We start from the raw sequence: 24,035 nt of genomic DNA on the forward strand, positions 1-24,035 counted from the left end.
TTAAAGTTATGTTTTGGTTAGCCTCATTATTAGCTCTTTGAAATGTCTGTTGTTCATACGCGAACAAACCTTCGGTCTTAACATAGGATATTTCTAGAGCCTAGCTGAATCCGGTTAAAAAGGAGATGAAAGCAAGGAATCTTGTGATATCTGGCAACGCATGTGTAGATCGGGTGAAAAGTGGTCAAGGACCACGCACCTACGCCACTGCATCAGTCTTTTCTTTAACCACCTGGGCAAGAGTCGTGTTAACCTCTCTTGGCCTTTACCCGGTTCATGCCCGTTTTGCTTGTGTTTAGTGTGTGTTTGTGTTTGGCTGATATTATGGCTGCTTCTGCTCCTCGGCCTCGTCAACGTGTGTGCCCGGAATTCCAGGTTTTCGGTGTTCTCGTTTTTTTACTTCGGCAGCTACTGTTCCCCACATCACGTGTAGTAGGTGCCGTTCTAATTTTTGTACTATAACAAATCCTTGCACGGAATGCCGGGCATGGCCTAAAGAGCAGTGGAAGTTGTTTTATAGCAAGAGAGAACATCGAGGGTTTCTACTCTTCCTTTATGGGAAGGTTTTTCGCCTCTTCCCGATGCTTCATCTCCTGCGTGTCTCCTTATTTTTCTTCTATTGATTTGTTGCTGGAAGTATTGGGAGGCCACCAGGCTGATGTTTGTAATGTCGCCCCTTCTTCTTCGGGAGTTAATTTGATTCCCGGGAGGGAGGCTTTTTCATCGTTCTCATTTATTCCAGAGTCGGAGGCGTCCAAGATGGCAGCAATTTTGAAGACGCTCGGACTAGGGGGTCCCTCGTCCTTGGAAGGGTTGCTAGCGCACTTTATGGAGGCTCGCACCCCCCCCTCCTCAGGTTGGCCAGGCCATCCCTCCTCCTCCCGCCTTCGTCTTCGTGGGTAGCCGAGGTCAGCCATCTTGTATTGCTCTGCCAGTGACTGCTGCCTCTTCTTTGAGTCAGAGGGAAGCCGTAGCATCAGCCCCATTAATTACGTCACGGGATCCGTCTTTGTGTATTCCTCCGCCAGTGGCGTCTGATTTCCCTTCGCACCGAGGGGAAGCCGTGACATCACCACCACTTGTGACGTCACTCCCATTGATGACGTCACTCCCAGTCGTCTCCTCTGCTCTGCCTCTCTCAGCCGTGACATCTTCCCTGCCGCCCAGTTCGCTACCTTCTCCCTTCCATGTCATAGGAGCCTTCTCTTTCAGACCAATCTGAGGTTATATGCCAGGCAGTGCTTCAGAGGTTGGACTCTGTTTTGGATGTAACGTTGGCTGCCTTGTCGGTTGGGAGGACTGACCCAAGCAGTGATGGAGTTGGGCTATCCGTCCCATCAACGCTCTTAGACAAATATAAAGGTCCCTGTCCCACTCCCCTGCACTGGGGAGAAGATATACCGGAAGTTCAAGGGTGGTTGGTGGGGTTTGCCCATGGGTAGTTACCCCTTCTGTCAAGCCTGTTGGTCACTCCTAGGCTTCGACCAGAGCTCCACTGGAAATGCGTCTTTAAGCGCACATCGTCTTCCATTGGATTTGGAAGTCAATAGTCCGAGCAGGATGTACCAACTGCACTATCAGGTTTCTTTGTGCCTGCTCAAGAGGCATTCTACTGGTCTTTAGTTGCCGAATGGAACTACATATAGAGAATTGTATTTATTATAAACAAACATTAACCATAATTAAGGTAAAAACCTTATTATTAATATAAACTGCAGGACAGTAAAAGTTTTTAGCAACATTTTTTTGAGTTGAAAGCAGTGTAAATTAGTAATAAACAGTTGGTGCTCGATCTAGAGGTGAAAACCCTCGAATTGTTATTTCCATTTCACACTGATATATCCGGAAGTATGATATACCACTATCCGTTATATCGGTGAGCTGCTGTATTGTAGACCATGCCTCTTTCTAATGTTATTATGAACTTTACTGGAATTGCAATAATGTTTCCCATGTTATGATGAGGCATCAAAAAGCTATGACTATGAAGTAATATTGTTATCTGAAATCAAGTTTCTCACCTAAGAAAATAAACTTATAACCTACATTTGAGTGATCCAACAGTGTAAACAGTACTTCAGAATATCTGCTCATTCAATTAAAGCTTAAACATTGATGCTAAAAGTAAACAGACTTTACAAACTGTAGATATGGAAATGTAAATATGATAATAAACCAAACTTGTTCCTACGCGTATACAAACTTTCAGATTAACTAAAAACAAGGTGGTTATTGATAGTTGGCTGCTGACAGTAGGGGAGGAAGCCCCACCATTCAGTCAGTACGCATTCACTTTTCCTATTGCCTGCAGTCTGAAACAGATGCGTCTCTTCTACTGTGTGTTCTTAACTAGCAAGACTCCCAGTATAATAAACTCATCATGTCATATGGGTCATTCTTTCATTTAACTATATGCTGGCAGTGTAAGAGGGTATCTTTACTATTTGTGGAAGTTGAGGTATCTATACTGCCTGTTCTGTACCTTGACATCTGTAACATTTAATCACACATGCATTTCATTTTCATGTGCAATGCTTGTCATTAGCATACTTAATATGCATCCCCAAGGAAGTGGCATTTGTAATTTGGATTCCCTCTCCAATAAGCATTCTCCATTCTACTTTAAATCCTTATAAATAGTTCCCCCAGAAAGATTTTTAATTTTTACATTAAAAGTTTATTTGAGAGGTTTCATACCATTTTTAAATACTATACATATTAATCTTTTAGCGATTTCACTCAACGACCATTTAGTAATTAATTTTGTTGCTTTATATTCAGTTCTGGGTATTTCCTTTTAAAATTACAATTTATTTCTGTTATTTTAGAAATAACATAAAGTATGTATTGAATTATTCCAGTCAAGGAGAGATTGTTTTAGTTGCCTTTTAGACTAAACTGTTGACAGTGCAGTTCATCTAATCATATATACTTTGATGGTTAGTGAAGTTATCTTGCAAGATAAATGGTCAGCTAGGTTGTTCCTCGTAGTAACAAAGCTGAACTGGCGTTCGGAAGCTTGACTGTTTGAAGTTATTTACCTATGACTCTAGTTTCAACCAAGACTGTATTTTAAGTTTTCAACCAATTATATATTATAAATTTTGAAAACAAACCATTTAAATATTTATTAAGTATATGTACTATTTTTTAAGATTATAATTTATAAGTTGCAGAACTTTTTAGCCAGTTTAAGAGATTTTGTCTTTTAGGAATAATGGAATGGCATTAATTTTGTCAAAGGTTATAAAATTAGAATACTTGAGTCTGGATTATAGGGACCTTTATTTTATATGGAAATATATTAGATGTAATTTTAGTAAAGAATGTAAATTGTTTTATTTTCAGTGAAGCACCAATGGTCTGTTCCTAATGTTAATGGTCCAATTCCTGAAGCCAGAGATGGTCACTCTGCCTGTATAATTAATGACTACATGTACATCTTTTCTGGTTACCTTGAATTGATGGAGTCCTACACACAAGATGTTCATGCTCTTAATCTAAGAACTATGACATGGATGTTTATCAGGACTACGGTAAGATTTCTGTCTTATTTTGCTGCTTTAGTGTACGGTCATCTTTACCCCACATCCCCCTTCATTTGTAGTTAACAAATCCCTGGATTTCACTCCATCTACTGTGTTTCTTGCACCATGTTGTCTAGATAGCACTAGAAATATTTTACAAAGCCCTTAAGCCAATACCATTTTGTTTTGCAAACATGTATGTTAAGTATTTGAATTTATGAGTTTTTGTCAAAAACTATACAAAATGTTTTATACAAGAATTCTAGTAAAATGACTTATTGGTTTTTGTTAGACTATTTCAAGATGATGATGATGATGATAGTAATATAATAGTAATATATTCTGTTCTGGAATGTATTTTGATTGGTTGGGTACTGTTGTAAGGAGTGGCTAACATTTTAAGTTAATCTCGTCTCATTTATCTGTAATTTAATAAGATATTTTATATCTTTCATTTTAGGGTCACCCACCAATTTACAGAGACTTTCATACAGCCACAGGCATTGATGGCATTATGTATGTCTGGGGTGGAAGAGAAGTACCAAGTGGCCTGTATGATTCACCAGAAAATGAGACCTATGGTGCAGAATTGTATGCACTAGACACTGTAACAAATTGCTGGAATATTGTCCCTTGTTCAGGCCGTATTCCAATTGGTAGGAGATCTCATTCTGCCTGTAAGTAATATACATGTTTTTGAAGTCATACACAAATATGAAATACGTACAGTACTTATATTTTAGCCATGGAAGTGCTCAATTCTAATCTTGTTTGTCTTGGTTCAGTTCTGTGCAGAAATTCAATAAATCTATAGTAAACACTTCTAGAACTCAACATGCATACTTAGGCATAATCAAATTTTGTTTCACCTATGTCATATTCTGCTGTTCCTCAATATTTGTTGAACTTTTACATTGAAATAATAATTACTGCAAAATCAAATATGAGCAAAGGTTTTGGTTGTCTGATGAATGTTCATTAACAGTTGTAAGTTTTGATATGGGGTAGGTTCTCCGCATCAGCAGATTGCACAAATAAACTTTTTCGTATCTCAAATGTAGGCAAAATTAGAAAATAGAAAAAAAAACCTTATTGTTATTAGTTAGAGTAGTGAGGAAATGTACAAAGGTTAACAAATCCGTTTTTATAATAGCATAAGCAAAATCATCTTTCCCACCGTTATCCCTGCAGTAGGGGTTGGTAGCCTGATGCACCTTCTCCAGTGCCTTCTATCAAAGGCATCATCATCCACCAAACTTCTTCTCGCCATATCTTTCTTCACTTTATCTTGCCATCTAATTCTCTGTCTCCCTCTTGATCATCTTTCTTTAACAGGTTCTTTCCAAGCCCTCTTCACCCCCTTCTCATCATCCATCCTCAATAGATGCCCATACCATCTCAATTGTGACTCTCTTATCACCTCTGTAATCTTTACTAAGCCTACCCTTATTCTTTTTTCATGATTTTCCAATCTCTCAAGCAGCAATATTCCCATAATCCACTTTGGCATTCTCATCTGTTCTCTCAAGCTTTACTTCCTCTTCCCTTCTTAGAGCCCATGCAGCTTTTATCCTACTGTCCGTTTCAGCCTCACATCCTCCCATCCTCCCTCTTGGCTTAAAGTAAATCCTAAGTATTTAGACTTTTCTGCCTGTTTTATGACCTGTGTTATAATCGAACCTCTTCTTTCTTGTATTACTATTCTGTCTCTATCTTCCCTACTGCTTAGCAAAACCTTTTTTTATTTACATTCACCTTTAAGCCACCCCTCACTGAAGATTCCTGTCACTCTCCAACCCTTCTCTGTAGGTCCTCATTTTCAGCAGTAATCACCAGATCATCGGCGTGCAACAATTCCCACAGATCTTCATTCCTGATTGCTTCACTCAACACATCCATGACCAGCACAAACATTAATGGGCTTAATGCTGACCCCTGGTGTAATTAAACACTAACTTCAAAGTTTTCTGTTTCCCCAGCTGCTGTTATCACTTTTGTGCGCATTCTTTCATTTATCATCTCAACCAGACTAACCAATTTTTCTGGCACTTTCCTTTTCCTTAAACACCAAAACATCACTTCACTTGGGATTCTATCATATGCTTTCTCTAGGTCTATGAATGCACAATAGAGCTCCAGGTTTTCCTCTAGCCTCTTTTCCTATAGTTGTCTTACTATGAAGATGGCATCCACTGTCCATCTTCCTCTCACGAATCCACACTGCTGTTTCCCGATCTTTACTTCCTCTGTTAATCTCTTATCCTATACTCTACAGCGTTTCTTAACCTTTTTCGACCTCGGCACCCCTTTTGGTCAGGCCTCAGCAGTCCAGCACCCCCTACCATTGGTTAACACCTGGTTACTACAAGGATAAAGTATAGACAAGTGCAGTACATCTTGATCATATATTTGGTTCATGCTCCAAAACAAAAACTATTTATGGCAATAGCATTGGCAAAAACAATAAGAAAATAAAGGAAAGATCATGGACAAACTCGATAAAAAATACTCATCAATGCGATTTTTGTTGTTGCTTATGTGCAACTAGTTTCTCATAAACTTTAACCTGAAAATCCAGTTAAATTAAAAAATCCTCATAGTAGCACGAGTCTTCAAATGGAGAAACAAATCCACAGTTATGTAAATGTACATATATTTCAGTTTAAAAACAGCAAAGATAGCTTTTGGGAATCTATTCAGTTCCCCATATCAATCTGACATGTTGAAATAACACTCCAGCGAAGTAAACATAACAGGAGTCAAAAATTAAGTGACTTGTTTATAAACAATGGGACCGGTCATCAAACATAAATCAGGCAATATGTTTGACGACTGGTCCCATTGTTTATAAACAAGTCACTTAATTTTTTACTCCTGTTATGTTTACTTCGCTGGAGTGTTCTTTCAACGTGTCAGATTGATAAGGGGAACCGAACAGATTCCCAAAAGCTATCTTTGCTGTTTTTAAACTGAAATATATGTACATTTACATAACTGTGTATTTGTTTCTCCAATCAGGTTAAAGTTTATTGAATTTAAAAAATGTGTTAAAAATACATTTGTTGAAACTTAATCCTTCACTACAGAAACATTGATATTTTACCGCCACATATGTGACTCCTCAGCACCTCCATGCGATTAGTTTAATTCCCCTGTAGTTACCACAATCCATGACATCTCCCTTCTGCTTGTGTGTATATATATATATATATATATATATATATATATATATATATATATATATATATATATATATATATATATATATATATATAGTATATATATATATATATATATATATATATATATATATATATATATATATATATATATATATATATATATATATATATATATATATCATTAGACTCTCCTCCTAATCCCTTGGCATTTCTTCCTCTTCACATATAGCATTTAATAAATCCAGCATCCATTTCTCCCCCTCTGTACCTAGTAATTTGACCATTTAAGATGGTAATTGACACAGAAAGTAAAGGATGTTAATTTTAGTTTGAGAATGTGCAGAAATTTATAGGCAATATAATTGTTCATACGCGAACAAATTTCTCGGTCTTTACAATAGGATAATTTCTAGCGCCTAGCTGGATCCGGTTAAAACGCAGATGAAAGCAAGGAATCTTGTGAGATCTGGCTATGCGTGCGTATATCGGGTGGAAGAGTGGTCAAAGACCATGCACCTATGCCACTGCATCAGTCTTTTTCTTAATCGCCTGGGTGAGAGTTGTGGTTGACTCTCTCGGCCTTTACCCGGTTCATTGCCCGTTTCGATTGTAATTAGTGTGTGTGTGTGTGTGTGTGGCTGATAGTATGGTTGCTTCTGCTCCGTCTCGGCCTCGTCAATGTGTGTGCCCCGGAACTCCAGTTTTCCATGTTCTTGTTTTTTGGCTTCGGCTGCGACTGACCCCAACATCAGGTGTAGTAGGTGCTGCTCTAATGTTTGTACAATAGTGAATCCTTGCACGGAATGCCGTGCATGGCCTAAAAAGCAGTGGAAGTCGTTTTATAGCAAGAGAGAGCATCAGTGGGTTCCTACTTTTCCTTCATGGGAAGGTTTTTCTTCTCCTCTTCCCGATGCTTTGTCTCCTGCTTTACACACACCCCATAGTAGTGTTGCGCCTTTGTCCCCTTCCTTATCTTTCATCGATTCATTGTTGGAAGTATCGGGAGGCCCTCAGGCTAATTTCTGTAATGTCGCCCCACCCCTTCCTCTTCCAGAGATAGATTCCCAGGAAGGCATCCAAGATGGCGACAATTTGGAAGACGCTCAGGCTAGGGGGTTCCTGTTCCCCATCCTCCTGGCCTCGTCTTCATGGGTAGCTGAGGTCAGCCATTTTGTATTGCTCCGCCAGTGACTGTTGCCACTTCTTCGAGTCAGAGGAAGTCGTGGTATCAGCCCTGCTAATGACTCACCCGGGATCAGTCATTTTGTATTCCTCCGCCCCAGTGGCGTCTGCTTCCCGTTCAGACCAAGGGGAAGCAGTGACATCATCACCACTTGTGACGTCACTCCCAGTCGTCTCCTCTGCACTGCCTCTCTCAGCCGTGACGTCTTCCCTGCCGCCAAGTTCGCTGCACTCCCTTCCATGTCATCGGAGTCTTCTCTTGTTGATCCGTCTGAGGCTTTTATACCACGCGGTTCTTAAGAGGTTGGACTCTGATTTGGATGATAAGTTGGCTGCCTTGTCGGCTGGGAGGACGGAAGGAAACGTATTGCATTGTCCCCGCCTCCTGCAAAGAGATCGCGTAAGGAACCAGTGCTGTCTTCCTCTCCTCCTTCCCCCTCTACGCCACGTTGGCGTATCAAGCATTGGAAGGCTAAGGACTTTGCTCTTTCTTCGCCTACAAGGGAGGAACAATGCGGATGTGTTCTTGAGAATGTTGCTGTTCGGAGAGTGTTAGTGTACCTTCCCTTGCGCAATCTGTAGTGGCTGCTTCGTCCTCTGCATCGAATTGCGTCTGTGCACGTTGCGAGCGTGTTGTAACCTCCCCCGTCCGTGCACGTGATGCAAGCGCGCTCTCTTCTTCTCCAGGGCCTATTCGTCGCCGCAAGATCTCAAGGCGCCTGTCAAGAGGTCGAAGGTTGTGAGCGCAGAGTTGGTGCAGCAGGAGTGTTTGCCTGCCCCTCTTACTGGCGCTTCCAGGAGTTCGACTGTGGGGATTCTCCTTTGATCTCAAGTGTTCAGGATTCCTCTCCAACGCACGTTCGTACGTCTGTAATGCCTGTGACCATTTGCAGACACGTTAAAGAGTCATCTGTTGGAAGAGTGTGTAGTGATGTTCCTAGTGCTGTAGTGGGTTTCGTCGCGGGAGTCGGCAAATGGACCCAGCCCAGACAGTTTAGTTGGTGTTTTGGGCTGTTTAGCTGCTGATCCTTCCGTAAAAAATTTTAATGGGGAAGGTGCCTTAGAGAAGCCTACACACCCTTCTCGTCGTTGGTCTCCATTGCCGGAGCAGGAAGAGGGAGACACGCAAGAGTTTTTGTCTTCCTTTTCAGAAGTTGTTGATCTCATTCGTGGGTTCAACAATTTGGTAAGTAGGACTCGGACTCAGTTGTCTTACACTCCATCCTGCTTGGAAGCCTTGCTGGGAGCTATGCAGGATCCCAAATCATTGTCTGAGCTTCCCTTGTTGGGCATGTCCAGTCATTCTTGCATAAGGTTAACCTCTGTTTCAGACCGGGACAGTTTGCTTCGCTCTAGGGGCTCTGCAAGCTACTACCCCTGCCTCTCACAAGACATAGGAAGTACTATGCTACAAAAACTGCGTTTTTGATGTCGTGTCATCTTAACCCGGACGTCATTCGCCTGAAGCCAGGATTGACTTTGGAGCAGGTGAGGTTGGGGGCTCCGTCCTTGTCTCCACAGGATGCCTCAGCGTTGGCATCTACGGCAGCCTCCATGTTACAGATTGGTTTTCTTGGCTGGACTTTTGGTCTATGGTCATTACCAAGGTAGCTTCTGACGGTCCCCAGAAGGGTGATGAGTGCATCCTCGCTTGCCAGTCTGTTGCAGTCCGGGAGGCAAGGCGTTTTCGTATATGGGCTCACCTCAGTGTTTAATTTATGGGCTAACCTTCTGATCAGAGGAGACGCGGATTCATCTAGGATGGAGAGATCAGTTGACCCGTAGTCCTTGCTGGCATTGAGAAATGGGGATCTGTCGGAGTCCCAACATTTGTTTTCTTGGACGGAGCTGGAAGTTGCAATAGACCAGCACCAGGCTGTGTCTAAGTCCGAGTTCTCGTCCTCGGAGATGTCTGGCTCCTCCTCCTACCCCCCGTCCAGGCAGCAGTCAAGAAGATCGTTGCCTGGTAGGCCGTCGAGGAGTTCGGTTTCGGCAGGGCCTCCCCGTTCGTCTCAGCCTAGATCAGAGGACCAACGTCCCTTTCACTCTCATTCCTTTAAGCCAAGAATGGGGCCCAAAGGGCAGAGGTAAAGGGGGCCATCGTTAGGTTAGGTGCCTCTCCCTCTCTGCGCCACGGGTGGGAGGGTGCCTGGCGGGGCCATTGGACCAAGTGGCCAGAGTTTATGGGCCAGAGAAATGGGTGGTAGATGTTCTTCGGGTGAGATACCTACTGCCATTCGACTTTTCTCCTCCTCTGTCAGACAAGCTTCAGCTCAGGAAGGCATATCCTCCAGATTCTCTAAAGTTCTTGGCTCTTTGGAGGAAGTGCAGAAGGTGCTGGACAGGATGCGATAGAGGAAGTGGTGCGTTTTTAAAGTCACATCTTGGTGACCAAGGCGTCGGGAGGTTGGAGACCTGTGATCGACTTATCCACCCCTTGAATCACTTCATCAGGAAGAGCAGCCCAAGCTCAAGATCGGAGACCCCGCATTCAGTGTTGGCATCTGTGAGGGAAGGTGACTTCTGCTGTCGATAGACTTAAGGGACGCATACTTCAGATCCCTATTCATCCGATGTCCCACGAAGCTCCTTCGCTTCTCTCTTGGGGAAAAGGGGAAAAGGTCTTCGGGTTCAAAGTCGTATGCTTCGGGCTGACAACAGCCCCTCAAGTGTTCACAAGGGTCTTTTCTCTCCTATCAAGTTGGGCCCATGCTCAGGGGATCCGTTTGCTGAGTACCTCGACGATGGTTGGTCTTGGCAGTTTCCAGGGAAAAGCTGCTGCAGGACAGGGATCGTCTACTTCGGTTCTGTCTGGAACTGGGCATCGTAGTCACCAGAAAAAGTCAAACCTCGCACCCAGTCAAAGGATTCTCTACCTGGGCATGGTCATCGATACGACAGTGGCAAAAGTTTTCCCATCGGATCAGAGAAGTTGCGAGTGGTGGTGCGCGACTTCCTGTCAGAACCACATCAGTCAGCTCATCAGTGGCAGGTTCTTCTGGGAGTTTTGTCTTCCCTGGAGAAGCTGGTCCCTCATGGGCGTCTTCATCTATGGTCTCTGCAATGGAGACTGGGAGAATTCTTGTCTCCAGCGGGGGACTCACCCCTGTTAAAGGTTCCTCTGTCTCTGGAAGTGAGAAAGAAGACCTTCGTTGGTTGTTGGACGACGACTAGAAATACCTTTCGAAGAGTCCCTCCCTCTGGGTTTTTTTCCACTGGACTACTTATGTTCTCAGACACCTCCCTCGCAGGTTGGGGGGCTCATTTAGGCGCTTCATTGCATCAGGACAAACAGCAACATATCAATGTTTTGGAGTTGCAAAGCAGCCTTCCTGGGTCTGAAGGAGTTTCAGGAGAAGGTAGAAAGGTCATCTGTGTTCTCATGTCGGACAACAGGACGGTGGTCGCCTATGTGAACAAACAGAGAGGCCGGCCTGGTTTCTCGTCAACTTCACGCCTTGACTGTCGAGGTTCACAGTGGGCGGTCAGCAATTCGGTAGAGTTGTCAGCCAGGTGGTATTCCAGGCAAATGAATGTGGTCGCAGACAAACTCAGTCGTCAGGATCAGATCGTAGGCACAGAGTGGTCCCTTCATCAAGTGGTAGCAGACAAACTCTTCCAGGTTTGGGGGAGACCCATGCTGGACTTTTTGTGACTCGGTTCAACAGGAATCAGGAAGTATTTTGTTCAGTGGTTCCAGATCCTTTAGCGTTAGCAGAGGAGACATTCCAACATCCCCTGGGACAACCTGGAGGTGTATGCCTTCCTCAGTTTTGTTTGATCCATCAAGATCTGAACAGGCTAATGACTTCACAGGGTCTCAGGATGACTTTGGTAGCCCCTCTGTGGCCTCAGGTGGAATGGTTTCCAGATCTGCTCTCGTTGTTGTCAGAGGGTTCCGAGGAAAATTCCCCCTTGGCGGCATCTCCTGTGTCAGCCGCATGCGGGAAGGTTCCACCAGTCAGTAAGAAATCCTGTCTCTTCACGGTTGGAGGCTATCAAGTATCTCCTCCGAGCAAGAGGCTTTTCTCAGAGAACAGCAGGGCATATGTCCAGCAGTTTTCAGAAAGTCGACCCTACTCGGTTTACGAAGGCAAATGGCTATCTATTGTGATTGGTGTCGTAAATGAGGTTTTTCTCCACTCGCAACGTCTACTCAGCGAATAGCAGACTTTTTAACTTCCCTCAGAGATGAGAAACGTTTGTCCGTCCTGCATTAGAGGCTACAGGGTGGCCCTGAGTTTGGTGTTATGCCTTAAAGGTATCCGCCTAAAGGTATCAACATCTCGTCCTGGGAACTTTCCTTGCTAGTTAAGAGGTTTGAGCAGTTGAGTTCTCTTAGAGAGCTCAAGCCTCCAAACATGGGATGTTTCCCTGGCTCTCAAGAGCTTCACTAAGGGTCTATATGAACCTTTGTGTCACTTATCTGACAGGAATTTGATGCTCAAGGCAGTTTTCCTTCTGGCCTTGGCATCTTCGAAGAGTAGGTAGAGCTCCATGGTCTGAGCTATGATGTGAAGCACACCAGGGGTTGAGGGCCGGGTTCCTTCGAATTTGTCCTGGAATTCATGGCCAAGACCCAAAATCCCTCTGTGCACGATGACAGGTTCACTTCGTTTTTCCATTCCATCACTGAATGACTGTGGGTGGTGATGCTCAAGAGCTTTTGTTGTGCCCTGGTCCGGGCCCTGCATTGCTATCTTAAAAGGACTCGGTCTCCTTAGACCAGGCTGCCACAGACTTTTTGTTAGCACAGGCCGTACTAAGAAAGAGGTGTCTAGGAATACTATCTCTTTTTGGATATGGGAAGCCATCAGACAGGCCTACTTGGCTCTTGATGATAAACGCCACCACGTCTGTGCAGGCTAGAGCGCATGACGTTAGGGGTATTGGTCCCTCTCTGGCTTTCAAAAAACTTGGCTGTACATAGTGTGCTGAGCGCTGGTACTTGGTTACACCAGTCCCACGTTCACCTCTTTTCTATCTTAAGGATGTTGCCCACAGATCTACGGACAAGTTTTCCCTGGGCCCTGTGGTGGCTGCCCAACAGGTTATGTAACTCATAGTTGCCCTTAACAGGGCACTTTTGTATCTTACCTAAGATGATTGTGTGGATGAGAGAATAGATGAGTTGTGGTCTCCTTCTTTCTCTTGTACCTTTCCTTCTTCTTCGGCGGTGTTAAGTTATAGACACCGTCATTCACTGGACTGGTCTGATACAGGTGAGTAAGGTAGTCATACTGATAGTGTGGTCGCTTAATATACAAATATCAAACCCTATTCAGTAGCATATGCCCCACTCCTTGGCAAGGAGGAGTTGGGAGTGGTAACAAACCCTAGTGTATTGGTTTGCTATTGGACAGTCAGAGTTTCTCTTTGCTTCCCTACGCAATGATTCTCCTATATATCATTGTACGTCACTCAGGGTCTGAGTGGTTTGATATCAATTTATCTAGCTTCTCAACAGGCTTCAGTCCCTCTCCAGAAGTCATTTCTTCTGGAGCTGGACTGGTGGGTAGGTCCCCCAGCCCCCACCGGTTTAGGATGTCTTGTACCTCCCTCCAAGTATGAGTCTAAGACAATTTGTATTTTTCATAGCTACAAACCTGAGGTCTTAACATTATACTGCCCACGTCTAGCCGCCCCTCTGTGTGTTAAGACATCCTGAGTTGGGAAGACTGATGCGTTGGCGTAGATGCGTGGTCTTTGACCACTCTTCACCCCGATCTATGCATGCGTTGCCAGAATTCACAAGATTCCTTGCTTTCATCTGCTTTTTAACTGGATCCAGCTAGGCGCTAGAAATTATCCAATTGTTAAGACCTCAGGTTTGTAGCTATGAAAAATACAAATTTTCCTAGAAAATATGTTTATTTTATAGCCAGTTAATATGTTTATGCTTATGTATATATTAAAAAAAGGATAAAATCAGCACATTTCCCAGCACAAGGACACATTGATCCATAGGGAAATCCATAAGCGGTGAGTCCGGGAATTGCGAGCCCACGAATCCCGGGGGGTTTACCGTGTATACTGATGTAAGAGGCTGGGATGAATTGGGCATGTGATGAAGTGAGGAAGAAGGAGGGAACATGTTTTAGATGGAACCTGTTAGGGTTAAATGGTGGGGAGAGAGGCAGAGAATTAAAAGGTGTAGCAAAATGAGGGAGGCTTTGATGAAGGGTGTCCCAGAGGAAGATGCTTTTGATGGAAATAGTGAAGTCTCTTAAGAGTAACCAACTCCCTGCTTAGATATAAAAGTGGGGATTGAGAAGATTGAGTGAAACTTTCAAAGTTTGAAATTTGCCATGATTGTGGTAATTCAACTTCTGTTTCTGTTGTCTTAGTGAACATCAAAGCTAGTCGGGCTTAGCCTACCTTAACATTCCTAGGGCCTTGCATTAGCCTACATCTTGGCATAGCATACTTTAAACATGCTAGAAACACCTACATAGGAATTTAAGGTTTTTAAGCAAGTTTACTGTAAGATAGGCTAAAAATAGCTGATAAGGCACTTGGGCATTGACAGTTTTTTTAGAAAGATATAATGTAATCATATCTTTGGTAAGAACGTGATTGAATATGTAGCAGCTGAGATTTTTAAATAATTTAAATGCACTCATTCTTTTATGGGGGATTTCATGGCTCTCTGATGTTTTCCTTTAGTATCACTCATGCCCAAGGCCCCTCTGCTCTGTCATCCCATATGCTAGGCCAAGTAGAATGTTACAGGAGTCATTGCATCCCTTATTCATGTACATAACTGAAAATGTGACATTTCCGGGTGGGATTTAACCCAAGTCAGTTGTCAGAGACAATTACCAACCTAAAGATTAAGTCTGCTATATAAAAGATGATGGTTTTTATTTTTTAGGTGCAAATAACAAATTTATAAATTTTTATTTTTCCTAGATACAGTATTCAGACCAGTGTTATATAGTATGATCCCATCTCTGCCACCCCTGCTTTGCCTCTGTAGTCAAAAGATAAGGTGTGTAGTTAGGAAGGTGAGTTTGAGATATTCCCTGACATCACAGTCATAACCACAGGGTGACAGTTTTGTTACCAAGTGTAACGACTGTTGCAGCTTATGCTGAAGATGCTCATACATTGAGAGGTTCTGGTTTGTGTACCTATGGGAAAAACAGATTAGTGTAAAAATCTGTAGCTTATTCTTTCCTGAGGTTCACAGCCTCTTCAGTTGTGGGAGTTTGAAATCTTCCAAGGAGGACAGTTCATTCCTCATCATGGGCACTTGGTATGTAAACTGGGAATGTAGTGAAGATCTGGTGAGGTTTGGTTTTGGGTCCAAAAACCAAAAAAATCTTTATCAGTGGCTTACCAAAAGTTTAATTATTTGAAGGGAGCTCCCCCCATTAAGCACAAAGAGTTTTCAGTCAAATCTGTTTTGATATGACCATAATGTTTATTGAAAAGGATATCAGGAGCAAGAAGACAGTAAAAACTCAATGGATGAGGAAAACGCCCTTCTGGATAATTATGAAAGAAAAAAGTCATTGGTAGGCAATTGATGTGGAGTTTAAAACAAAGGTTATCGAAAGATATGTTGTATTAGTGAACTGTAAGCATAAGGCTGTACATCGTGGTAGGTATTTTAGGTTAGGTGTTTAATGTCTGTTATGAGGTTAATGAATGTGAATCATAACAAAGAAAAATAGTTACGTGAATGCCATAAAGACGTATATATGAGGATTGAATGAAAAAAAAAGCCATCCGTAAAAGAGCATTCTCATATATGTATTATTTTTTCTCTTAGGTTTTTTAATGAAATTGTAGGGGGGGGAAGTAAACTTTATTTTTTGGGGATTGGTATTCACTTGTTTTCAATTAAAAGTTAATTAAAAAGAAAAAGAAGAATTATATGGACAATTCAGGAATGGAAAAGGATGTTTTTAAGGACAGAGGTGCAGAAGATGATTAATGTTGGTGTATAAAAATATCAGAAATTGCAATCTGTTTCGAAAGAATATAAAATTATAACTAATTTGATTACTGAAGATATTTTCCTTTTACTAAATTTTGGAGCTGTCTAAATTATGTAATCTGTTATATTGTTTTCACATATTAAGAAGGAATTATTATAAAAATTGTCCATCTGGTGTTTCAAATGAGGATTTTTATATTTCCAGTTTGTTCTATTGGAGAGGTAAAATCTACTTCCTTAGTGGTTTCAACATCAGGGAAGAACATAATTAAATTTTTGCAAGGTGTCAATTTATGTTAAGCTGTAATATTTCTTATATTAAAAGATTCTTTATTATAACAAAAAACTTTGACCATTTTTTCAAATGAGATTTTTTTTATATTTTCCAGTTGTTCATAGAGGTAAGATCTACCTTGCTTTGGTGGTTTCAACCAGCAGTGGGAAAGGACAACATTTCTCCAATTGATCCTTCACTGTTTATTGATTTCCAGGTTAAGCATCTAGCTCGGAGGATTTGTATGGGTTTTTTAAATCTCGACATTGCAACAAGGATTAATTTTTTTCAACTATTATTAGAAATATATATATATTATTAACAACAACAAAGTTGCTTAAGTACTTGTTGTTGGCAAAAATTGACTTATTTCTTAATTGGACTGGTCCATGGTTTGTAGCCAGTTAAGGCTTGGCTGTATTGAAAATTCCTTTCAAGTCCAATAGATTTGGGAATATACATTATGCTTAATTTGAGGTATGGAAATGAAAGTTAATGAAGTTAAGAAATAAACTGTACTATTAACCAAGGTAAATTAGTTTCTTGAATAATGATGGAATTGCTGTTAGCTTGTTTAGTGTTGTCTAGTGAGAATAACCTGCAGTTCACAAATGATTTGAAATACTATAAAGTGGTATGACCGCATTCGGTACTGGTTCCCCACTGCTGCTGTAAAGCCGTCCCATATAAAATGAAAAATAACATAATGCATGTTTTAATCATGTAATTTGATTATAAAATTAATCTAACAATCAAGTGTGCCTTTTGTTATACAGTAACCAAGATCACACCCTTGACTTTTTTTTTGTTTGTTAAGAAATCAATGGATAGATGATCTTCATAAAGTGGCAAAAGTTTCAGTGCCTCCCCTCTGAAAAGTGGTTATTTAGTGATGGTGATTTCATATAAGGTTATATCACTTTGTGTCCATAAAGATGTAAAAGTATGATTAAAGACAATGATAAAAATGGAATATGTTTAGAGTGATGTGTGACCAAGAGGCACACATTTACTATATAAAACTTTTGCCACCCTTTACAAATACATAAATACACATTTGTTTTTTATGTAATTTGATGTTTTTCGTCACAATTGTCATATACGTAGTACACCTAGCTTTGGTGAACTTCACTGGTCATTGTGCTCTAAAACTGAATTCTGTACATGGAATCACTTGAAGCAAGTGGCCACTTTTGTTTTTCGTTGTTTTGGCAGTATGGTAAGACCCGCTGCATTGTGGGGTTGGGTACCATACCCCCCTCATGAATACTTAAAACCCCTCTAAAAACTATTAGAACTGCCTATTTTGATAATTGAAACAAAAAAATCTAAAAAAAAAATCTTATACCTTTGTATTTTAATAGTATCACAAAGTTCACAATAGTCATCAATTATATGAAAATACAGGTAGTCCCCAGTTAGCCGTGGGGGTTCCATTCTCGGCGGGGTGCTTATAAGCGAAAACTGCCATTAACTGAAACTCTGATTTATGACACCGAGAGTCGTGAATGGCGCCACTCCCTGTTGGTATGTTATGACATCGTAACTCTTATCAGCGCCTTATGGCACCATAACTCTATTATAAGCATCTTATGGCGCTGGTAACTGAAACTGCCTATTATGGTGCCAGACAAATGTCATAAAACCGGATCGCCATTACCGAGTCTCCACTAATAATGGGACTGCCTGTACAGTAAATTGTGAATATTTTGAAGTAAAAAATACTGCAAATAGGTCAATTTTCTCCAAATAATGGGTATAGTATACAGTCCATAGAAAAATCTGCGAATCGCGCGAGTCACGAATCGGGAGTCCTCGAATAGCAGGTGTTGACTGTAACGATGTCCTCTTTAATCATTAGACTACTGCGAATATGAAATTCACTCATGCCTATTTAGAATGTGTTATGGTATCTTGGTTTCATTTGATATTTTTATTGAAGCTTCAATAAGAAAAATTAACATTTCTCGTAAAATAATTACTTTTTCCTCTTCAGCAACACGTCAATGGGGTGAAGTTAAACCCCTTGGTGAAGGACCTTGCCCAAGGAGAAGACAATCCTGTTGTGTTGTTGGCACCAAAATGTTCTTATTTGGAGGGACTAGGTAGGTGTTATGATAATTGTTTTTGCAGATAGGCAAATAGGCAAGGTCCCTTTTAATTTTTCTGTATGTTGTCTGGTCATTTTCTTGGTAGGCCTTAAAAGAATCTGTATATATTTCCTGTTTTTATGTCAACAAGGCTGTATTAAGCAAACTTACTACTTGTGGCTTTTTTCTTTTCTTTATGTTCAGGTTTCATTGGATTTCTCTTGGATGGATCACAATTATGATTGATATCCAATTCATAATTGTGCTTTTCAAATTTGTTATCACTTTCCATTTTTCATAACAAACCTGAGGTCTTAACGTTATGGTTATGGTTTTCATAAGCTTCCTTTGCTATTTAGAATACAGTATTGCAATCTCATTTCAGATTCTTCCTTTATTTATTGTGTTTGAGTCTTGATTGCTGTAACAAGGAGGTTTCAGTGTTTTTTTTTTGCTGTGGATATTATCACCATTGTTTTTATATGATACAAAAAAGTTCCTTTCGTCTCAGACAGCCTTGTAACACCCTCCATATTACCATAATCTTCATTTGCTGAGCAGAAATCAGAACTCTTGGTTTCTAGATTGTCTTTTTCTGTAGTGTCAAGCTTTAGTGCTCTTTGTGGACTTTTTTCTGTCATGTTACATATTGCGAGAGGCAGCCCTATCTCCTCTTTCTTAGTTAGGCAACCCATTTTACTTCTTTCTGATAAAGGCTCTTGGTTCCTTGTAACATTAGTTTTTGTGATAAGGAAAATTAACCTCTGACACTGTAGCCAAAACTGTTCCTCTTGCAACATTACAAAGCATGGTTGCACTGAAGGTTCTTGCTGGCAGGTAGCCCTTTCTCCATATTTTGTTTATTGTAAACAGTGCTAAAACAGTATACTGTACTGTTATGATTTTTTGGAACCTTTCTCCACTCCCTGGTTGTGTTACTTTCTTCTCCCTTTACATTGATCTTTCCCTTATGTTATTTTTCTTCTTTAGTGTCCCGTTTCAGCTTTACCTTTTGTTGTCTTTCCTCACGGATGTCCAGTTGCAGCATTTCTCATTACATTGCACAGCATTGTATTGAGTCCTTTTATGCAGACATTGGCTTCTTCCATTTTTTTATTAAAAAATTTACCAGTGTGTTGTCTCTCTAAGATTACTAGATTCTGTAGATTTTTATGTATGTATTATCTTTGGTTTGGTGGGTGAGCGTAAGCGTAGTAACCCTAACAATACATTACCTGTTCCAAGAGTGCCCTGTATGCAGACTGCAGTAACTACGGGCCAATCTTTCTCCTCCCTGTATCTCCATAGGAGGTGAAAAACTAATTTTAACGCCATCATATAAGAGTTTAAACTTGAAATAATGCAGCCCTTTATATCATGCCAAGAAAAAGGAGATTGAATAAGGCAAAGATGCTGAAGGTGAAAGAGCTGGAGGCACAATAGGAGTCCAGGCATTCCAACCACAATCACCTCTACTGAAATCAAGAACCAAAGACAATACTCAACATCAAAGTTAAGCTAACCTTGGGTTGACAAAGGGCATGTCAAACACTACACCTCCAATAAAATACATAGAATGAGGAAGGCTCTGAAAAAATCAATTCTAGGAAAAAAAAAAACCATCTTCTCAATGACATGTATTAAAGTTTGCACATTATATATAATATATATTATACAGTAGTACCTCGAGATACGAAAGGCTCTATTTACAAAAAAAACTCGAGATACGAAAGCCAATGACGAAAATTTTTACTGCTCTACATACGAAAAGTTTTTCAAGATACGAAAGGTTGTTGCTGTAAAAGTCCCGAGATTCGCCCGGACCCCACGAGAACAATTTTTAAAAACTCGCGCCAGCCAGCTGAGTAAACTCGCCACCATCCTCCCGCTCTCCCATTGGTTCCTGATGCTAGTCACCCCATAAGGTCCTGCTCTCCTATTGATCAGCCATATACCCCTTGTGCTTTAAGTATTCTATTGGTAAACAAAAAGGATGCTGTAAATTGAAAAACTTATTCATGCAATACATTTAATAAAAAAAAAAACATTAGGTAAAGATAGAATAAAGAATAGAAATGAATGGTTATTATACTGTTTGGTAGTTTCAGTAGTTGAAGAGAGATAATGAAAATTTATGGCTTACTGTCTAAAGTGATTGCTTGTCGATAGTTACGATACTCGTAAGTGCTGGATGTAAACAGACATTTGGAAGCTTTTTTTTGTTTGTTTATTATAGTTAAAGGTTACTTAATAATTATTTGAAATGAGTACGTGCAATACATTTAATAAAAAAATTGTGAATTAGAGATCATAAAATATAAATAAATCAGACTGCCAACAAATACGTATTTTTTAGAATTCTTCTGTTTTATTATTACGTTACGTATAAGTATGTTTCATTATAGCTGTCAGTAACTCGTATCTCCATTAGGTAAAGATAGAATAAAGAATAGAAATGAATGGTTATTATACTGTTTTGGTTTTTTCATTAGTTGAAGAGAGATACTAATGACAATTTATGGCTTACTGTGTGCTAGGAAAAATGATTGCTTGGCGCTCGTTCGATTACTCGTAAGACGGATAAGAGCTGAATGTAAACATCGATTGGAAGGTTTGTTTTTTGTTTGTCTGTGTATTATAGTTAATGATTAATTAATAATTATTTGAAATGAGTACATACTGATTATTTATACATTTTATTGGCATATTCTAAGCTTTTAGCTCTTAGGTTTAGATGTCAGAATCATAGACTAGGCTACAGTAGCAACCGCTAACATAGGCTAGGCTTATTGCTAAGGACATATGCTAAAGTCCCTAATATATGCAGTAAAATGGGGTTGAAACATTACATGCAGTTGAATAATTTACTCAAGTATGTACAGTATTTTGCCTTTTGGAGTCTTATTTCTTCCGTCTGATCGCGTTGTAACCCTAGAACAGTGTTGTTTTAGGCCTGGAAATATAATTTACTGGGGTGTTTTTGGATTTTTTGGGGGGGGGGGGGGAGGGCTTGGAACGGATTAGCCATTTTACATGTGAAAATGTGTTCCAAGATACGAAAACTCATAATACGAAGGCCGCCTCGGAACGGATTAATTTCGTATCTCAAGTACCACTATATATATATATATATATATATATATATATATATATATATATGATATATATATATACTATATATATATATATATATATTATATATATATTATATATATATTATATATATATTTATATATATATATATATATATATATATATATATATTATATTTATTATTATATATATATATATATATAGTATATATATATATATTATATATATATTATATATATATATATATATATATATATACTATATATATATATATAATATATATATATATTATATATATATATCATACATTATATATATACATATATATACATATATATATACATATATATATACATATATATATATATATACATATATATATACATATTATATACATATATAGTATATATATATATATATATATATATATATATATATATATATATATATCACCCTGTCTCTCCTCTTGCCAGTTGTTGCGGCTGGCCAGCGAATCTCTTAAGGACATTCGGGGCCCCACGCACCAACCGAGGGTACCACTGACGTACACACCTGCTTCATACAGTTCCTGGGCCAGGATACCGAGTTATAATAATTACCATAAAACCAGGTGGTATCCCTGGTTTTGGAAACAATCCACAAGACCAAAGACAAGTGTCACACAGCGTGGAGAAGGACCCCGAAATACACAGAGAACCGTCCACGACGTATCCAGTGTTGGACTCCGTCAATAAAAAATAATTTCACACCATATTTCCTATGGCTTCTTGGGGTTGTATCACTTTTTTTATACTTAAAGCGCCCTTTGTAAGGCGGATCATTCCCTCATCCAAAGAAGGTTCTTGGAAGGAACCACGAGAAACTCGCATCATTCACGAAGTAGTCCAACACTGGCGGACTAAAGATGAGGCAGTCAAGGTTATTCCGGGGTGTGGCCCTTTGGTTGAAGGCCTTGAAATACCTGTCCAATGCCAGGAAGCTATCACGGGCCGTAATGCCGGGCACATTCGGCGTACTTGAAAAAAATTTTTACGCCTCAATATTGCCTGACGTCGGTAGCAGGCATCATTCAAAATAATGTGGAGCCCCAAAAAATGCGCCATGTCCGTGAGGTTGCAGCCCCGCCAGCGATACGACAATGTCTGCAGTTCCTCACTGCAATACCGAGTAATCTGAACATCTCTGCAACGAGGTATTCCAGCAATTCCTGCGTCAGGAAGAGCTGAATGAACCCCAGTGCAGTGAGAGGCACAGGGACGGTCAGTCCAGGTGCTGCCGTGAATGGGTGCATGTTAGGTAGGGTGGGGTCCTCCAACCACCCTTGTCACTTTCGGACGAACGGCCTTCCACCTAAATTGCCGCGACGTTGCGACCTTCTGTGGCCCACGCACGTGCTTGGCACGACTTCGCACTCCCACCCTCCCACTGGCCCATCTCCCTCGCTTTCACCAACACTTTCTGTCTCGTCCCCACCAGCAAAAATTGGTGCTTCCTCCTCCTCCTCAGACTCTCCCTCATAGGCACTGAAACCACTGAATTCCAGTTCACTTTCAGGCTGTGGCTTCCTGTACGGACATTGGGGGCAACAAATATTCGTCATCACTGACGAAACTGGGCGTGATGTCCTCGTCACTAGAATGACTAAACTGCCATCAAAATGAGGACTTTCCACCTGCTCTCGATCGAGCTCCAACAAGTACTCATCTATGTCCTTTTGTTGGAGTCCTCCCAAATGTTTTACGAATGCCCTCAGGCACCCCGATGCTTCCTAGCGGTCGTAAAAGGCACAGGATGTGGTCGTTGGTCACTTTCGGCCACACGAGGCCGCACAACACGGCATTGAAAAGCTGGGTCACCTTGGGTGCTTGGTCCCTCTCCAGCATCCAAGTCTGAAAACTCGCCTCACACGATCACTACTGACGGGCAACTACGCACCTTTCACGGTCCTGACGACGTTGGGAACACCCCTGTAAACGTCCTGTTGCGTCACAATACGCTAACAATCGCAAAAAGTTCTGCTAAACACGAATGCGGCAAGAAATCGCTCTCCCGACGATGCATCGCTGATGCTTTGTAGTGCAAGAAGAAAGAAATTTGCGCATGCGTGCCTGGGTAACGCTTGTAAACAAAACAATAGCATGATCCGTGAACTCCCAGCATCCCTCATTGTGCATGATTTAAATTTTTTTGCAAACTAGGCCTATAACTATTTTTTCCGCAAAATATTTAAAAAAAACTTTTTTGTAGCCGACGTATCGTACGTCCACTTGGTACCTGACAGACAATTTTAGTCGAGGTATGATACGTCCAGTCGGCGTTTAAGGGTTAACTTACTTGACATGAAGTGTACCAAGAACATGTTAGATAAAAACTTGATGTTGACCAGTATCTAATAAATTAACTAACACTTTGCAAATAAATATTGGAACTAATAAACTAGAGCAAAACCCTCAGCAATATCTCCTCAAACAATTTGAAAAGTAAATTTATCAAAAAATCAATACAAAACTAAGATGAAACCAAAGAGACTTCGGAGCTCCGTGCTGGTGAACAAACATAATAAAGGAAGTACTTGAAAATCTTTGGAAATTATCTTCAGTCTGCTGATGGAAACCGTCACTGCTGTTGACAGACTAATCAGAGGTTCACTGAAAATCTTATTATATAATTCAGTTATCACCAATGCAAGAAAAAAGTAAGATAATTAGAAGTTTAATAAAAACATACACAGCTCTCCTGAGA

General features: G+C 40.5%; 1 pseudogene; it reads left to right on the forward strand.

Moving 5' to 3' along the window:
- Positions 1 to 24,035, forward strand: part of LOC135211967 (kelch domain-containing protein 3-like) — a 93,329-nt pseudogene that overhangs the window by 43,416 nt on the left and 25,878 nt on the right.

Source organism: Macrobrachium nipponense, chromosome 40 (genome assembly GCF_015104395.2).
Source record: "Macrobrachium nipponense isolate FS-2020 chromosome 40, ASM1510439v2, whole genome shotgun sequence".
Classification (NCBI taxonomy): domain Eukaryota; kingdom Metazoa; phylum Arthropoda; class Malacostraca; order Decapoda; family Palaemonidae; genus Macrobrachium; species Macrobrachium nipponense.